Genomic DNA, 16,555 nt, shown 5'->3' with positions numbered 1-16,555 from the left:
GGATTGCTCTGCCTGTCTGTTACTGAGGATTCACAATCACCAAAATTCCTTGCAAAATAGACATGTTTTCTGTAGCTATTTCTTGCACTCCACAGAAATGTACTCCCGCCTGTAGCTTATTGCATGTTCCTGCCAAAGTACAATACACAGATGGCTTGCAGTAGAAGTGCAACACAAGCTGTATTAGATAGTAGATCTCAAAGATACCACTTAAATAATTTATTATTAATTAATGAAAGTATCAGATGGCTCCAACTCTGTTTTTAAATGAAATACAGATGGTGTGGGAAAAAGGCTGTAAGGTCTCTAGGACATATATCTTAAGACAATATTATTTCATATGGTCCAGAATTAGGAGAGCCTTTGGTGTGTGTTTTGATACAACAGTAATAAAAAGGCCATATGGGTAGCAGAGCAGTATTCTCATACTGGATCCATGATCAGTGTGAATGGTGTGCAGATCAAGTGGCCGTTAAAAGGAAGTCTTTTAATCTGTGCCAAACAAAAGGACACAACACCCATCCTTCTAAAAATGTAATTAAGCCCTGTTTAAAAATGTAATAAAGCCCTTACACCCAAACTAGCACAATCCAAATGACATCCTGTAGCATTTGTATAACCACAAGTCATACTGCATTTTCCCTGGAATTCAACTTCCTTTACCTACTGTTCCCCTAAAAGTCTAGTGTAATCATGATAGGAAAACCCACTGGAAACCTATAGGTTCAGCTAATCATTCTTGTGATTTGCAATGGAGACATTAATCCTGGGGGGAAAATGGGACTTCTTGAAGTAGATGTCAGGATTACAGATTTTTTTCAACTATTGCTGCCTTTATCTCCTTTACCTTCTTCCAGACTCAAATACCATTTCTATATGGAGAAATATTATTAATTTAATTTTGGAGGGTTTCTGGTATGGATATCATTCTGTCCAGGTGATTACAAGTTAAATATCCCAGACTGCTCTTGAATCTACTTGATGCGATAATCTGGAAGATATCCTGACTCACAAAGCCTGCTACACACTTTCGCTCATCAGTATGTCCTTGGGTGCTTTCTCCTGTCATATATACACCTGCAACAACTTTATTTAGCTCTTCTGCTATTCTCCCAGATTCTGCCTTTTTCTTTCTTAATTGGACCTATCGTGTTCTTCCTTTTATCACCTTTTTTCCCTTGACACACTTAAGCTATTTTATTATTCCTTCCAATGTGATATCATTTTCTTTTTACTCTTCTGTCTGCAGTTTTGATTTTCCTCCTCTATATTCTGATTTTTCTCATATGTTGTTGCTTTTTGCATTACTGCCTTTTATACATACCTTATTTTTAATATTTTGTACATTATCTTCATTTTTTAATGTAGCAATCTTGTCTTGTGTAATTATATCTAAATGTATATATATTCTCTGAATTGAATAATGCCAATTGAAAAGTAGCTAACTTAGTCTCCCTGTCAGATCTGTTATAAAATACAATCTAGTGTGTTTTTACCCATTCATTCCTTCAAAATTAACTTTTTTTTAAATGGGAAAAATTGTTGTTTCTCTTATTCTAGCTCTTCTCATCCTGTCCCCCTTTAACTTGAATAATATCAAATACAGGCTTCTTGCTCACTGTTCCCCAAAGATACCTTTGCTATCTTAAATATTAAAGTATTTCTATCTTAAATATTTCCCCATAAGATCAATTCTGTTCTCAGTTGCACTGGTGTAGCTCTGAAAGTAGAATCAAATTTGACACATATATTGTTAACTAAAGCTAAGCATTGCTTCTTTTCTGTTGCTGTTTGTATTTTAAGACTAACCATTACAGCTCCCTTAGTTCTGGAGGCCCTAATTCCACTAAGTAAAGCATTCTTTTTTGCTTTGCCCATACATGGTGGTCAGCAACATGCCCTTTTCAAGATATCTACTACAGTAGACTATGGGAACCTATGGGACCTATGTGGTGCCAGATTATCATATATGCCGGACTATCAGGAGGTACTATAAGATGGTTATATATATACCGTATACATTATATACTGTATATAAAGTGTTCTTAACCCTTTTTATTGTACATACTGTATACAGTATACTGTAATGTTTTAGTTTTTTTAAGCCTATTTTACCTTTTTTGCTCAGTTCAGCTGCTGCTGCTGTTACCTTGTGATTCATTTTTTGCCGAAGCTCACTCACTAGGCTCTTGCCATTTTGATGCCGGAGTATCAGGAGTGCCGGATTATTGGATGCCGAACAATTTGGAGTTTTACTGTAGTTGCTGTAATGGCCCCAAAGGGAAAAACTATACTTACATTGACATTGCAATTGTGTTCTTTTGACAGAAAGTCGAAAGAACACAGTGGGGTTTCTGAGAGTTCTTTCGGAAAAAGACGTGTGTGGATGGGGAAGAGGGTTTGTTTGTTTGTTTTCTAAAGAAGAGGCCCTCAGAAAAAAGCCCAGGTGCCCTACTGGCCACTCCGTCCATAGTAATCACAACTTAAATGCAAGATAGCATCCAATCAATGTGGATGCTATCTTTTGAAAAAGCAGATCTCTTTTTTGATGTGCTTTTGCTGTGTAGACACTCTTTCTAAAGAAGTTTTTCCGGAAGATCTCTTCAGGAAAAGCTTCTCCGAAAGCAGCCTGCAGTCTAGACGTAGCCAAAATGTCAACCCATCTGCAGCCTGAAAAGCTTGACTGGTTGCTAAACGTGGGGTTTGGAGTATGTAAACTTCCCACTGGCACAGAGCAGCTGTGGAGTTAGTCCTTAAGAGTTACTACAGTGCAATAGCTAAGATAGCACTCTGTATATTACCATGCCATCTTCCCTGGCACAAGTGGTGCCTGATCTGTGCAAAGTCATATATTCTAGCCTTGACTTTATCTGGACACTTTCTTCTTTTCTTCTTACACACTGCAATCTGGTACTCCTATGTACTGGGCATGCAGCCTGTGAGTCCCTATTGCCACTACTCTGTACAGCAGTTGCACTGCAAGAGGACTCTCACCAGTTGTTTCTACTTCTGTGTGTGCTAGTACAGACTGTGATTTTCTTTGTTTGCAATTTTTCATCCAGTGATTTCTGCAAAATAATTCTGTAGAGTGTTCACAAGTAGTTCATTGTATCTCCTAGTCAGAATTAGAGCTGTTTTCATAGGACAGATGGGTCACCAAGAAGTTTTTCTTCCCTCATTGGATGAATGTAAATCTTAGTGGCTCTGATTTAGCAAAGCAGTTAAGCATATGCTTTAGGTTAATCATATGAGTAGTTCCACTGAAGTCAATGGGACTACTCTTGTGCTTCAAGTGATGCATGGTCTTAAGTGCTTTGCTGAACAGGGCTACAATAATGTGTCTGGTATAAATATTGGTGAGTATAAATCTGAAATTCACTTTCTCAGATTATTTTGCCATATTCACATTAAATACCCTTTTTGATAATATTCCTTTTAGGACATATACTCTTCAGGCCTTGATTGTGCAAAGGTGATGTATAGGACATGAACACATCATAAATTAATTTGTTTTAAAATGTCTGTGAATATTTGCAGAATCTTACATGAAGAATTCCTCCAGCTCAAGCAGTAACATTTCTTGAGTGAGTGTAGGATCAAAGGGTGTGTCTAGACTACACCTCTCTCTCAACAGAGAGATGTAGAGTAGGCATGTCGAAATTGCTAATGAAGTGGGGATTTAAATATCCCATGCTTCATTAGCATAAATATGACCTCTGCTTTTTTCTGAAATGGAGCTTTTTTGAAAAAACCCCGGCAGTCTAGACACGGATCTGTCAAAAAATAAAGTTTTTTTCGAAAGATCCTATAAGCCTCATTTTGAGGGATAAGGGATCTTTCGAAAAAGGCTTTATTTTTTGACAGATCCACGTCTAGACTGCTGGTTTTTTTTAAAAGAACTCCGTTTAAAAAAAAAAAAAAGCAGTGGCTATGTTTATGCGAATGAAGCATAGGATATTTAAATCTCAGCTTCATTAGCAATTTCGATTCGCTTGATTTGCATCCCTCTGTCGACAGAGGGATGCAGTCTAGGCGTAGTCAAAGAGCCTGATTCTAGACTCATTGACACAAGACTTCTGGTGGTGTAAATTCTGATTTCAAGAAAGTTTACTGTAGATTTTCACTGATTAAATAAAAGGAGAATCGTGATCCCCTCTTTCCCCATCCCGGGGGACGGGGGGTGGGGGGTGGGGTTCAGAGTGTGAGGTACCTATCACTATCTGTCCTTAGTGTAAAGCAGTCTTGTCTTGTTGTGATTCAGCTCCATAAAGCCAGCATTTTTAGGCTAGAGATGTAAAGGATTAATCAGTTAACTGGTAAACATCAGCCTACTGGCATGCTTACAAAGTAAATGGTTAACTGGTGTCTTGACCTAGCTGAAGCAGCCCCTGCCCATGGCGTGGGCAGAGCAGAGGGGAGCTGCTCCAACCTAGGCCTGTCGCAGCATAGTGTGAGTGGGGGCTGCTGTAAGGTTAACTGGGAATTTGAATTCCTATTTCAGGTCTTCAAAGGCATCACTCTCTCTGTAGAGGTAGCAATAAGCACACCAGCCCCAAAATTCTAGGTATCTTCCCTGCAGTTCCCAAGCTCCTTATCCAACGAAAAACCACAGAATAGGCCTGCTGGTAACAAAGGAACAGTATGCAGCAGTTTATGAAGTTCAACTCAGGACCAGCACTTTTTTAATACCACAGCACTTAGTAATATTTACAATGATAATAAACATGGGTTTTTTTTTAAAGAAACTTAAGAGATTCAAGAAATCGTAAGAACATTGGAAACAAACTTAACTAATGAGTTACTTCAGACAAGAAGCTATTTTTTCACTCAGAGTTTTCTTCAGTGTTTTCATCAAACTCTGGTGGAGGCTCCCTTTTTCATGAAGCAAAACTGCTATCCTTTTACTTCCTCAGTGAAGGATGTGCACCTTCGGGGGTATTTTCTGTCCACCCAAATACACTCAAGCAGGCCTTTAGTATTGCACCAGATCACATTCTTGCTCACCTGCTATTTTTACTTCCTGTTAGTTTCTTTCTGAAGTGTCCACAACTTTTCATTTTCATTCAGTTTAAACTAGTGATTGGACACGTGGTGGAAATGAGACCATGCTCGATTTACCTGTATGCTTGTCTCACAAGAAACCTGTTGTTAATCTTTGCTGGTGATCAACCCCTGCTCACCTTCCAAGACAGACTTTAAGAGCACATTTTCAGTATAGATACATAACTTCATACACAGTACATGTGCATACATTTCATAATAATATTAATGACCAGTGTGATACTAGCTTTCATTTGACACTCCACATGACACTTTTTGGTAAACTAGAATGTATGTGTCAAAACCAAGAGATCCAGGCAATTCTTCCTCAATCCCTTTAGCAAGGGGCATGAACAGGTGCTTGGGTAACATGATGACACAGCCTAAGTGCAAGTCAAGATTTTCAGAAACACTCAGCAAAAACTCCCATTGACTTTAGTGGAGGCAGAGTTAGGCCAGTGCTATGTGTATGAAAATTATACCCCCTAATTTGGATTCAAGACAGATATTGAATGCTAAATTAACTTGTTTAAATTAAGTTAATTAGGTGCAGACATCATCTTTAATTCTAAATAAAATTCTATTTTAATATCAGTTAGCATTTATATTAACTCCCCTCTCTTATTAAATTGTTTTTTAAAAATTCAGAAGTAGAATATGTCATGGCTTCCTTTATACCTGCCAGTTTCATGTATTGAGGTAGCCATGTGCAAACGGGTGAAACATTTTTAGTTACTTCTTTTCTACCAGCTTTTATCTACTACTTTGTCAATTTTTGCAAACTTTTCTCTCAGAAAATCACCCTCTTTCACTCATTGCCTTGTTTGATCCATTGCCCTGATCTGTTCTTTGAAAAGAATGCAAATATGAAGATATATGAAAGAACAGTCTGGGTTTTTGTTTTTAGATGTATCGTGTTTGTGAGATAAGGGATTTCAAGATTTTCTTCTCTTCTTCCTTGTGTAGAAAAGACCCCTTCCTTTGTTGGTGACATCAGAGGCAGGTCTCATTAGTTTCCTCTGTTAGACTATGTGTACAATGTGGTGCTATTTTGGGATACCAGAAGTATCCTGAAGTGGTTATTCCATGTCTTCTGAGTGTGCCCATCATTTTGAAATATAACAGGTTCACTATTCTAATGTCCCTGTAAACCTCATTCCACGAGAGTTAAGGGATGTTTAGGAATAGTGCTTTATTTTGAAATTACCTTGAAATAAGCTATGCAATTTCGGCCCTACAGAAATTGCGTAACTTATTTCAAGGTAAGGGTGCAATGTACATGCACCCTAAGTGGGATGGCTTATGGCAGCAGACACCTGTTTCCACCAAAGGAAAGCTGGCAGTGGCTGCCAATTAAGGACTTTCAGAGCCATGATAAAAGTATTCAAACCATTACAATCTAGTCATGTGGAGGATTGTAAAAACAGTCAGCTGGTTTCAGTGCCATCAGCCTTAACCAAGTGTAATTTGCTACTTGTACTCTGATCTGGCTTGCAAAATTATCTCCGGCAAGCCTTCTGTTTGCTTTCTCCCCACTGGCAGGGTTCTCTGGTCTGGAGAGGGAGAAACGGGACTGCAGAGGCTTACTCCCTTTGGCCCAGAACCACAAAGGTTTTTAGATGGCTAAGTCCCAATCTTAGGCACCACTGTGAATTGCAGAACACCTGCTTAGTTGCTGCTTGACCCTACAAATGCCCAAACTCATTCAGGGTATGTCTACACTTGCCCCCTAATTCAGACTAGGGAGGCAAATGAAGCATACCGAAGTTGCTAATGAAGCGCAGGATTTAAATATCCTGCGCTTGATTAGCATATTCCCGGCCGGTCCCCATTTTAAAATGCCGGTTGCCCAATTTAACTTGCCGTGTGTAGACGCAGTAGTCCGATCCAAAACCCTTCCCTCAAATTCACTGTTACACCTCATTGCATGAGGAATAACAGTTAATTCGAGTGTAGACATATCCTCATTGCCTGATTTTTTTCAGGTATAAGTTCCATAAGCACCGATATTTCCACCTGTGGGCTCCTATCTCACCTGTGAAGTCTGAGCTAATAGTTATACTCAAAGGCTGCCTACTCAATTGGGTTCTATTCAGAATTTGGCTGGAGGTGGTGCCTACCTTATTTTGAGAACTTACCTAAGGTATAAGAGACAAGCATAGGAAGGATTGGAAGGACATCAATTGGAATCCATCAGCTCTGAGTGCTTTAACCATTAGACTATAAGACATTATGGGTATGTCTACACTACCCTCCTATTTCGAAATAGGAGGGTAATGTAGGCATACCGCAATTGCAAATGAAGCCCGGGATTTGAATTTCCCGGGCTTCATTTGCATAAGCCGGGCGCCGTCATTTTTAAATCCCGGCTGGTTCGAACCCCGTGCCGCGCGGCTACATGCGGCACAAACTAGGTAGTTCGAACTAGGCTTCCTAGTTCGAACTACCGTTACTCCTTGGAATGAGGAGTAACGGTAGTTTGAACTAGGAAGCCTAGTTCGAACTACCTAGTTCGTGCCGCGTGTAGCCGCGTGGCACAGGGTTCGAACCAGCCGGGATTTAAAAATGGCGGCGCCCGGCTTATGCAAATGAAGCCCGGGAAATTCAAATCCCGGGCTTCATTTGCAATTGCGGTATGCCTACATTACCCTCCTATTTCGAAATAGGAGGATAGTGTAGACATACCCTATGAGAGGAGATTCTCTCATGTGAGAAGCTGTTCAGCTGTGAATAAGGGTGCATCTACCCAGCACCCTAAATTTGGAATAAGATACTCATAGCTTATTTTTTAATTGGGCGCATCTACACAGGGCCAAATTTTGAAATGCTATTTCGAGACATCCCTTAATCCTCGTGGAATGAGGGTTACTGGGATGCCGAAATAGTGTGCCCATTATTTTGAAAAATATTTCAAAACACTGCTTGTGTAGACGCAGGGTAGCTATTTTGGGATATCTTCAGTATCCCAAAATAGCCGTGCTGTGTAGACATACCCTAAGTAGGCATTGGTGCAAGGGAACTGGACCCATAGGTCCCCCACTGAAGATGAGTGCCCTAACCACTGGACTATAGAGGTGGGAGATGACTATTCAAAATCCTTTCTTCACCTGAGGCAGAGGGGGGAATTGAACATGGGTCTTACATCCCAAGTGAGTACCTTAACCCAAAAAGCTGTTTGTTGTTCATGCAAATTTAAGATTATCCAGTAAAAGTTCCTAGAATAGTAATATTGCTAAAAGTTAAAGTTCTCTGAGCTATTTTCACTTACTATGTTGCATTTTCTCTTCCTTTTTCCTATCTAATTAAGTATTCAGTTTAAGATATTACTGGTATTCACTGTCCTGTAATAAATTTATGCTACAAAACACACAGAACATCAGATAATGCTTCTGGAAGCTTAATATTTGTATTTCCTGAATGTCACTTTTACTTTGTCGATTGAATATTGAATTAAGCTAACATTTAAAATCACCTGTATGAAGATGGCAAGAGCATCAGAAAGGATTAGAATTAGTGTGTGTGGGAGGAGAGGGGGGAATAGGAGTATCATACTGAACCATTTGGTATTCTAAACTGTCTGCAACAAAAGACACAACATTTTAAATCAAAATACTCACATCGTTGTGGACATAACAACTCAAAACAGAACTGGCATTTTAATCTAAATATTCAGAATAGCCAGTCTGAAAACCCCCCAAACAAATAATTATTCTGTCTTGCTCTGAAAATATATTACTAAGAATCTATTTCAGACGTTACACTGAATGAATCTGACTATTTCCTGTGGCTGCCTGACTTGCAACTCTGCTCCTGCCTTATCAAAGTCGGAGCTGTGGTTTGAGTTTGTGCTGCTACTGCTGTGATTGGCATAAAAAAGCATGCTAGCATGCCAGTAGCAGAAAACTGACTGATATAGGTGTGTTAGAGACGAATAAGCAATCTAGAAAATGGTCAGAAACAAGATTTCAGAGCAAGAAAAATGGAATGAAGAATGGAGCTCTGTTTTTATGTTCTCTTTCCCTCTCTCCCCAATACATCTTTTTGAGGAAGCAATTTATTTTATAGAATAAAAGCAACAGCACAATTTAAGGCTGTCAGTTAACCACAGTTAATGAATGTGATTTACACAAATCAAATGAACTTGATTAAAAAAAGTTCAATCTCAGTTTTAATCATACTGTTAAACAAAAAGTGAATACTAATTTAAATTCATTATAAATATTTGTGGATGTTTTCTACATTTTCAAATATAATTATTTCAGTTACAACACAGAGTACAAACTTTACAGGGTTCCATTTATTATTTTTTAATTAAAAATATTCATATTGTCAAAAAGATAAATAGTGTTTTTCAGCTGACCTCATAACAAGTCTGTTCAGTCCTACTTGTTGTGCAACCAACTGCTAAGACAAATACATTTTTTTTAATTTACCTGAAAGTGAGAAGAGGTGTTCACATGTCACTGTTACAGCTGGCATTACAAGATATTTATGTGCCAACTATGGCATATAAATGTTTAGCATTTCATGCTTTGACTTATAGGCTCTAAAGTTTCACATTGTTTTGGGTTTAAGTGCAGTTATGTAATAATAACAGTAATTCTACATTTAAAGTTGCACTGTCACAACACAGATTAAACTAGCAGTGGGAATGGTTAACAGGTTAACCAGTAAGCATCACCCATTAAGGGTCATGCTTACTGGTTACAGTTAACTGGTGGGGGGTTGGAGCAGCCCTACATAGCTCGGAGGCATTTCAACCCCACTGGAGCAGCTTCTAGTTATGGGGGGCCCATCCCAGTGCACCCCAGATGGACTGGAGTACCCCTTGCCAGTCCCCTGTTTAAACAGTTGACTGGTTAAACTTAACATTTAACCAGTTAACCAATTATAAGGTTTGTAACATCCCTAGATTGAACTATAGTACACGTATGAGGTGAAGTTTTTTTATCCTCGTGATTAATTATAACTATTTTTTAATCATTTGGCAGCACAATTTCAAATCAAACTAACAGTACCTTTCAAAAAATGGTTTGAAATGTGCTATAATTTTGAATTTCATGAATGTCTGTTATTTCATTAAAAGTCATAGTGCATTTCCTTTGTTTGATACATCCCAAAAGGCAGATGTGTTCTATTTTGTGAAGTGAAACTCAAACCCTAAAAGCTTCTGTTCCATTAACTTACTTCCATGCTATATAGTCAAATTTTTATTAAAATTTATGTAATTTAAGAGGAAACGTAATGTTAAAATTCTTAAACATCTGAAAGTTATTGTGTAATACACTGAAGAAAGGGGTAATATTCTGAATTTGCCCTCCTTTTTTGAAATCTGTATAACACTGAATCTTTCTCTTTTTTCTGTTTATATTTCTAAAATGCATTTTTTGCATGAGGGGTTTATTAGTTAACCCAAATAAATTTTGATTATCTTCCAAAAGCTGAAGGCTCTGCTTGCTTACCATTGGGCCTCTTCTGTCATTATTCCAACACTCCAACTCTATTTTCCTTAGGCTGTTAATACATACAGTATTTTTGAACTTACTGAAGATTCTGAAGTGAAAGAAAAAAATGAGAAATCTTGCTTCTTCACAGAGAAGTTTTCAGCTGTTTCTAAAGGATTTTAAGATCCACTTCACTGACTGACAATAAATTGTCTAGAAGAAGAAGAAAAAAAAACAGAACTGATGAATAGCTTTCCATAGTAACTTTTGTACATTTTCAAAAGTTTGGTTTGATTACAAAATCCTGTTGTCTGATACAGAATTGATCTATGCAGTATTATGAATTATGCTTCCGTTGGTCTCAATTCTGACATGTAATGGCAATGTAAATGCCTATCAATATGACATGCATACGAAGGCTGCATTATTTAGACTCAATTTCAAAAGACAACTTTAACTTCACATTGTCATGAAAGTTTCATGTCTATACTACATTGTAAAAAATTGGAACAGAGCAATTTGCAATCCTGAGCTTCATTTTTGTACAAAGTCTGAATTTTATATTTGCTGTCCCATTGACTTAACATATTTTTAATAATATTTTTGCACCTATTAAAGATTTGTTTACCTCTGGACACTTAGGCTAGGTCTACACTATAGCATTTTTTTGGAAAAAGCTACATAAATTGTGCTCCACAATTTGCATAGCTTTTTCCGACAGCTTTTCTGGAAGAGGCTTTTCCACCATTTGGTCCTGTCTAGAGGGGGCCAAATGGCAGAAAAGCCTCTTCTTTCAGAGAAGCCCTTCTTCCTCATAGAACAAGGTATACAGGCTCCCTGAAAGAGCTCTTTTGCTTTTCTGCAAAAAAAAAAAAAAAAAAAAAAAAAAAAAAAAAAAAGCAGAAGAGCAAACACGTTCCCTGGACACGGCAGAGTTTTTCTGGGATACCTCCGTTATCCCAGAAAAACCCTGCAGTCTAGACATACCCAGAATGTTCACTTGGCAACCTAAGAATACAACTTACTCATTGGAGGGAGGTGCCTACATCTTTTTCACTTGCAAGAAGTGATGCTGTAAGGGAATAAGAGGAAGGGTCTGGCACCACAGGAGTCAAACGAAGTCTTTTGGCCCAGTTAGCCCCGTCCTGCTGTACCTATAGCTAATGCCAGGCCTCGATAGGGGGAAAAAAGAGGAGCTCAATTAGGGGCTGACCAGCAAGGAAAGAGGAGTGTGGTTCTTCAGTTTTCAGGATATGAGCTAAAGCCCGTCCACTTGGCCAGCCACAGGAGCAAAAGGGGGACACCTGGGACAAAACGAGGACATCTACTCGAAACCTTCGCTAAGGAGGGGGAAATTTGGACTCTTGGGGCCATGCCTGAAACTTAAGGACTATACTCAGATAGTAGACCAGAATTCCTAAGCCCAGGGCTCTAGCAACAGGGGTATGCACCCCTCTTCCACCAGCTAAATCCGGGACCTAACCACTAGGCCACCCCACTGCCAAGGAGACCCAGCCACAGATGCATCTAAAAAAAATAGCTTCTATAATGCTGGTTTAATTCCTATAAATCCAACATTAGGGACCAGTTTTGAAAACTGTTTATCACGTAAGTAGTTGTTAACAGGATTGGCCCTTAATGAGTACAATTATCCAGAATTAGTTGCAGCCTAGTGCATTACTGTATATATTAAAGGGTACCTGTAAGTAGTAAGCAATACTTAGTTAATAATAATAGTTGGCATTTATGTATCACAAACTTATTAAAATTTCAGATAAGTTGAATTTATGCTGATAAATGAGCCTAACCTTTGCCTAAAACTCCACACTGAATCTTTTGGAGGGACAATAAAGTATATAAAGCAATCAAACAACCAACCAACCAAAAGCCCCTTAGTTTCTCCCTTCCAAACCTTTGAAAATAGAGCATCAGTTCAAAGCACTCTTAAACATAACTTAAAGGGACACATATGGATTCTCCAGGTGTAGGGGAATTATCATGTGATGTAGAGTCTTGTGTACCCCCTGTCCACCAAATGTAGGGGGAAAGGAAGACATGGCCTTCAGCTAAAGAACACTATGCAGTGGGACAAGCCAAGTGGATGAACCTGGCAACCAGTGACATATCTTGGTAACCCCTGAATTGGGATGGGCACAAAATAACCAGGCTTAAGAAGCTGGTCCGTAATTTGAACTGGCATTAGCCTAGTCACTCCAGTGCCAGTAACCCAATATGTCTCCTTATAGATACTATATGTGATTCCTTTATAAAGCAAGGATTAGTTGGGAGGAGCTTGGGGACAGTGAAGGGTGCTAAGAGGAAAGGGATGGTGGGGGAATTGGGTGTGGCTCTTCTAGAGATTGTGCCTACCTGCTTCCTCTCTACCTGTGTCTGGCTTTTGCTTTCTGTTAGGAACTCCACTGTTTTGGCAATCCTGCTGCTGCACTCCCAACATTGCCTAGCTCCAGCACCAGCTTTGCCCTGGGTTCCACTGTATCACCATCCTCTTTTCTAGAGCCACGGTCAAAAATCTGAGGCTGGCTATTGTGTAACACTTGATCTGATTCAATTTAAAAATATATATCACACTTAACAGAGGCTTCACCACTGTTTTCTTTTAAAGCCTTGGGAATGTAGCCTTTTTACATCAATTCCTTGACTTATTTTAGGTATATGTTATCTCAACAGCTGCTGACATTCTGAAAAGAATTTTGTAGGAGAAGGAGTCTGCAAATGGTACAATAAAGCTGCCAGCAAAACTGAACACTTCTTATTCTGACATAAGATGTGAATTTGCTACAATACATAGCTTGTAGTTTCTGGAGTATTTTTATACAGTCAGCAGATATCACTGATAGGCAGGCCAGCTGGCATTCTGATTGTAACTTTACTGTACATAGAATTACGTATGATGTCTGAAGGAGAGGAACCGACTGCTGGGTTTTAAAAATTCTCTTAGATGCTTCTACTGCATGTATATTAATTGCTGAAAAGGCTGTAACTTAAACAATTTCCCTGATCTGCATTGCCACCTTAGTAATATTTATCACCTAGGCTATGTCTACACTGCAAGCTTTTTGCGCAAGAACTGCTTTGCACAGGAGTTCATGCACAAAAGGTCTTGCACAAGAGCGCATCCACACTGCCATGTGCTTTTGCGCAAGAGCATCCATGGCAGTGTGGATGCTCTCTGTGCAAGAAAGCTCTGATGTCCAAGAAGGCAGTGTAGATGGGCAACAGATGGCCAAGAGGGCTTATTCCTCATGGGGAGAGGAATAACTCTTGTGCAAGAAGCCCTCTTTTCTGATGCTTTACTGTAAATTTACTTGTGCAAGAATGTGTGTGCAGTGTAAACACGCCACAAGTTTTTGCACGAGAATGGCTGTTCTTGAGCAAAAAGCCTACAGTGTAGCTGTAGCCCTAGAGTGCTTTATTACCCCAAATACTGTTAAACATGAAGTTTCAGAACATTTTTGTCCTAGGAAACTGGTAGTATCTCTATTTCACTACCATGCTGTTTGCCAAATCCACATGAAAGCAAAGATTAGAACCCTCAAGGTTCTAGCTCCCATGTGTGTGCACAGGCTACTGAACCATAATGTTTGTTCTGCCACTTAATATGGAGTAACAAAGATGAAGAATGTAACATCAATCTGGTGGTTTGCAGCTTTCATCAGTGGCATGTTTTGCTTCCATACAACAGAGCTAGTATAATGGTGGTTCTATGGATCCACAGACTTGTAGCAAATGTAATGTCCCCACAGAAGCCTCTCTAGGGCCTGAAACACGGCATATCTTTCAAGCATCTTCACAGTCTTTGTCATTAAGTAGGCAGCAGTTGTCAAATACTCGGGCAGTATCTTGTGCAGACAAACTAATAGCTGGTTGTAATTTGGACCTGCAAGCTACTGTCTGGCAATGGCCAGGAGCTTCATTTTAACAGGATTAATAACCAGACAAATGTGTGTTACTTCTTGCCTGACTACACTGGCCATCTGCTGCAACAATTCACCAAACTGTGCCAACAAGTCAGTGTAATTGGCATATTTGAGCTCTCAGAGCAGAATGTTGGTCAGCCCAGTGCCACCAACAGTTTCCTTCTCAAGCTTATCCATTAACCAATCAATGCAAATGGTGATTAGAAAACAGCCCTACCAAACTCTCATGGAGTTAGAAAACCATGCCATGTATCTGCTGTTAAATTAAATATAGCTTTCCATTTCATTATAGTGCTCTCCCAGCAATGACATTTCTAGCAAATACACTATCTTCTCAGATCCCACAAACTTGCTTGATGCATGAACAAAGGCCTCATGGAAGCTTATAAATAGTGCTGTACACATAAGTTTGCTAACCTTCCTGGATTGTCCTGAAGTCTCCTCAAATTAAAGATCAATCTTTAATTAAATAGTATGGGTATGTCTACACTACCCCGCTAGTTCGAACTAGCGGTGTAATGTAGGCATACCGCACTTGCAAATGAAGCCCGGGATTTGAATTTCCCGGGCTTCATTTGCATAAGTGGGGCGCCGCCATTTTTAAAACCCCGCTGGTTCGAACCCCGTGCAGCGCGGCTACACGGGGCACGAACTAGTTAGTTCGAACTAGGCTTCCTAATTCGAACTACCGTTACTCCTCGTGGAATGAGGAGTAATGGTAGTTCGAACTAGGAAGCCTAGTTCGAACTACCTAGTTCGTGCCCCGTGTAGCCGTGCTGCACGGGGTTCGAACCAGCGGGGTTTTAAAAATGGCGGCGCCCTGCTTATGCAAATGAAGTCCGGGAAATTCAAATCCCGGGCTTCATTTGCAAGTGCGGTATGCCTACATTACCCTCCTAGTTCAAACTAGAAGGGTAGTGTAGACATACCCTATGTCATGTGCAGTCATATCTGTGTAAGAGGATTCACCCAGCACTCATGTGTATACCTCCTGTGGAGGAGTAAACCCAAAATACTGTAGTGTGTTTTACAGAGTGATTTGCACATTGCAACCTCAAAAAAGTCATCCCCTCCCTCAATGTGAAGAAAGATATGCACAGCTTCCCCATCCGAATTGTATAAACTGAGCTATATTAGATCACATTACAGGAAATAAAGTAGGTGCATAGATGCTGAAGATGTTGGCCATGCCCACTCATGTTTGAAGCTGGATTTTTAGCACTCTCTCAGTTCTCACATTTGGTGGTATGACTGAGCCAACTAGGTTGTTTCTAATTGCGAAGCCAACACCGTGTTCCCTGGTCTCTTCTGGAGGCTTCCCGTGCCAGAAAAAGGAAAAATCCTTCTCACAGGGACAGAGGACGATAGCCTTGTTTCCTGGAGGGCCACAATGTCCATCCGCAGTCTTCTCAGCTTGTTATTAATAACTGCTTCTTCTGGGGGTTACTAATACTCTGTAGGTCTTCTGTATGGCCCGAAATAATGGTCCTTACATTCCATGTGTCCAGCCTGAGGGCTGGATTACTTTGTCGCTTGTTTGTTTTGCCTGGTATAAGGTTAACGATCCACCTGTTGGTGGTACCCTAAGCCCCACATACCCATTGGAGCAAGTGGACCGAGGCAGCATCTATTTGGCTGGGGGCTACCCAGCTTGAGGCGGGCAGTAACTGCCCAATGAAATCCGAAGACCTCTCCCACCGTCAGAAGCAACCCCTGGCGCCTCACTCTACGCCAATCAAGTGCAGTGGCTTAATACCAGTAACTGCTGCTTCCTGTGTTGTGTCACCGCTCAGAAAGTGATGCCGGAGTGTCCTCTCCAGGGTGCAGGCCTGGGCAAGTAAGTTGAGAACCGGCTGATGCCCAGCAGCAGGATCCCCCTCTCCATACCACTGATGTAATCCAAGGGAAAGGCGAAAGCCAGTACAGCTTGGCATCAATGTCGTCGCAGGAGCTGCCAGAGTGAGGTTGAGTACAACCTCAAACTGCCTTAGGGGCTCTATCTCCAGATTTATCCTTGGGGTTTACTCCCGAAGCCTTTCCCATAACTAGGTATTGCTGCAAGGCAGCGGAGGTTTTAATTCAGAGTTTCCCTTCTCCTAGGTGGGCGGCCTTCCCAGGCCAACGAGCCCAACC

The 16,555-nt window shown here is 40.2% G+C and overlaps 2 protein-coding genes across 2 annotated transcripts in view; one reads left to right on the top strand and one right to left on the bottom strand.

The window, feature by feature from the left end:
* GUF1 (GTP binding elongation factor GUF1) overlaps positions 1–16,555 on the bottom strand; it is a 658,241-nt gene that overhangs the window by 206,727 nt on the left and 434,959 nt on the right. The gene's annotated exons all lie outside the window — the stretch shown is intronic.
* Positions 1–16,555, top strand: part of KCTD8 (potassium channel tetramerization domain containing 8) — a 179,156-nt gene that overhangs the window by 49,274 nt on the left and 113,327 nt on the right. The gene's annotated exons all lie outside the window — the stretch shown is intronic.

This window comes from Pelodiscus sinensis, chromosome 4 (genome assembly GCF_052426305.1).
Source record: "Pelodiscus sinensis isolate ZL-2025 chromosome 4, ASM5242630v1, whole genome shotgun sequence".
Taxonomy (NCBI): domain Eukaryota; kingdom Metazoa; phylum Chordata; order Testudines; family Trionychidae; genus Pelodiscus; species Pelodiscus sinensis.
This window is presented reverse-complemented; position numbering and strand designations above follow the sequence as displayed.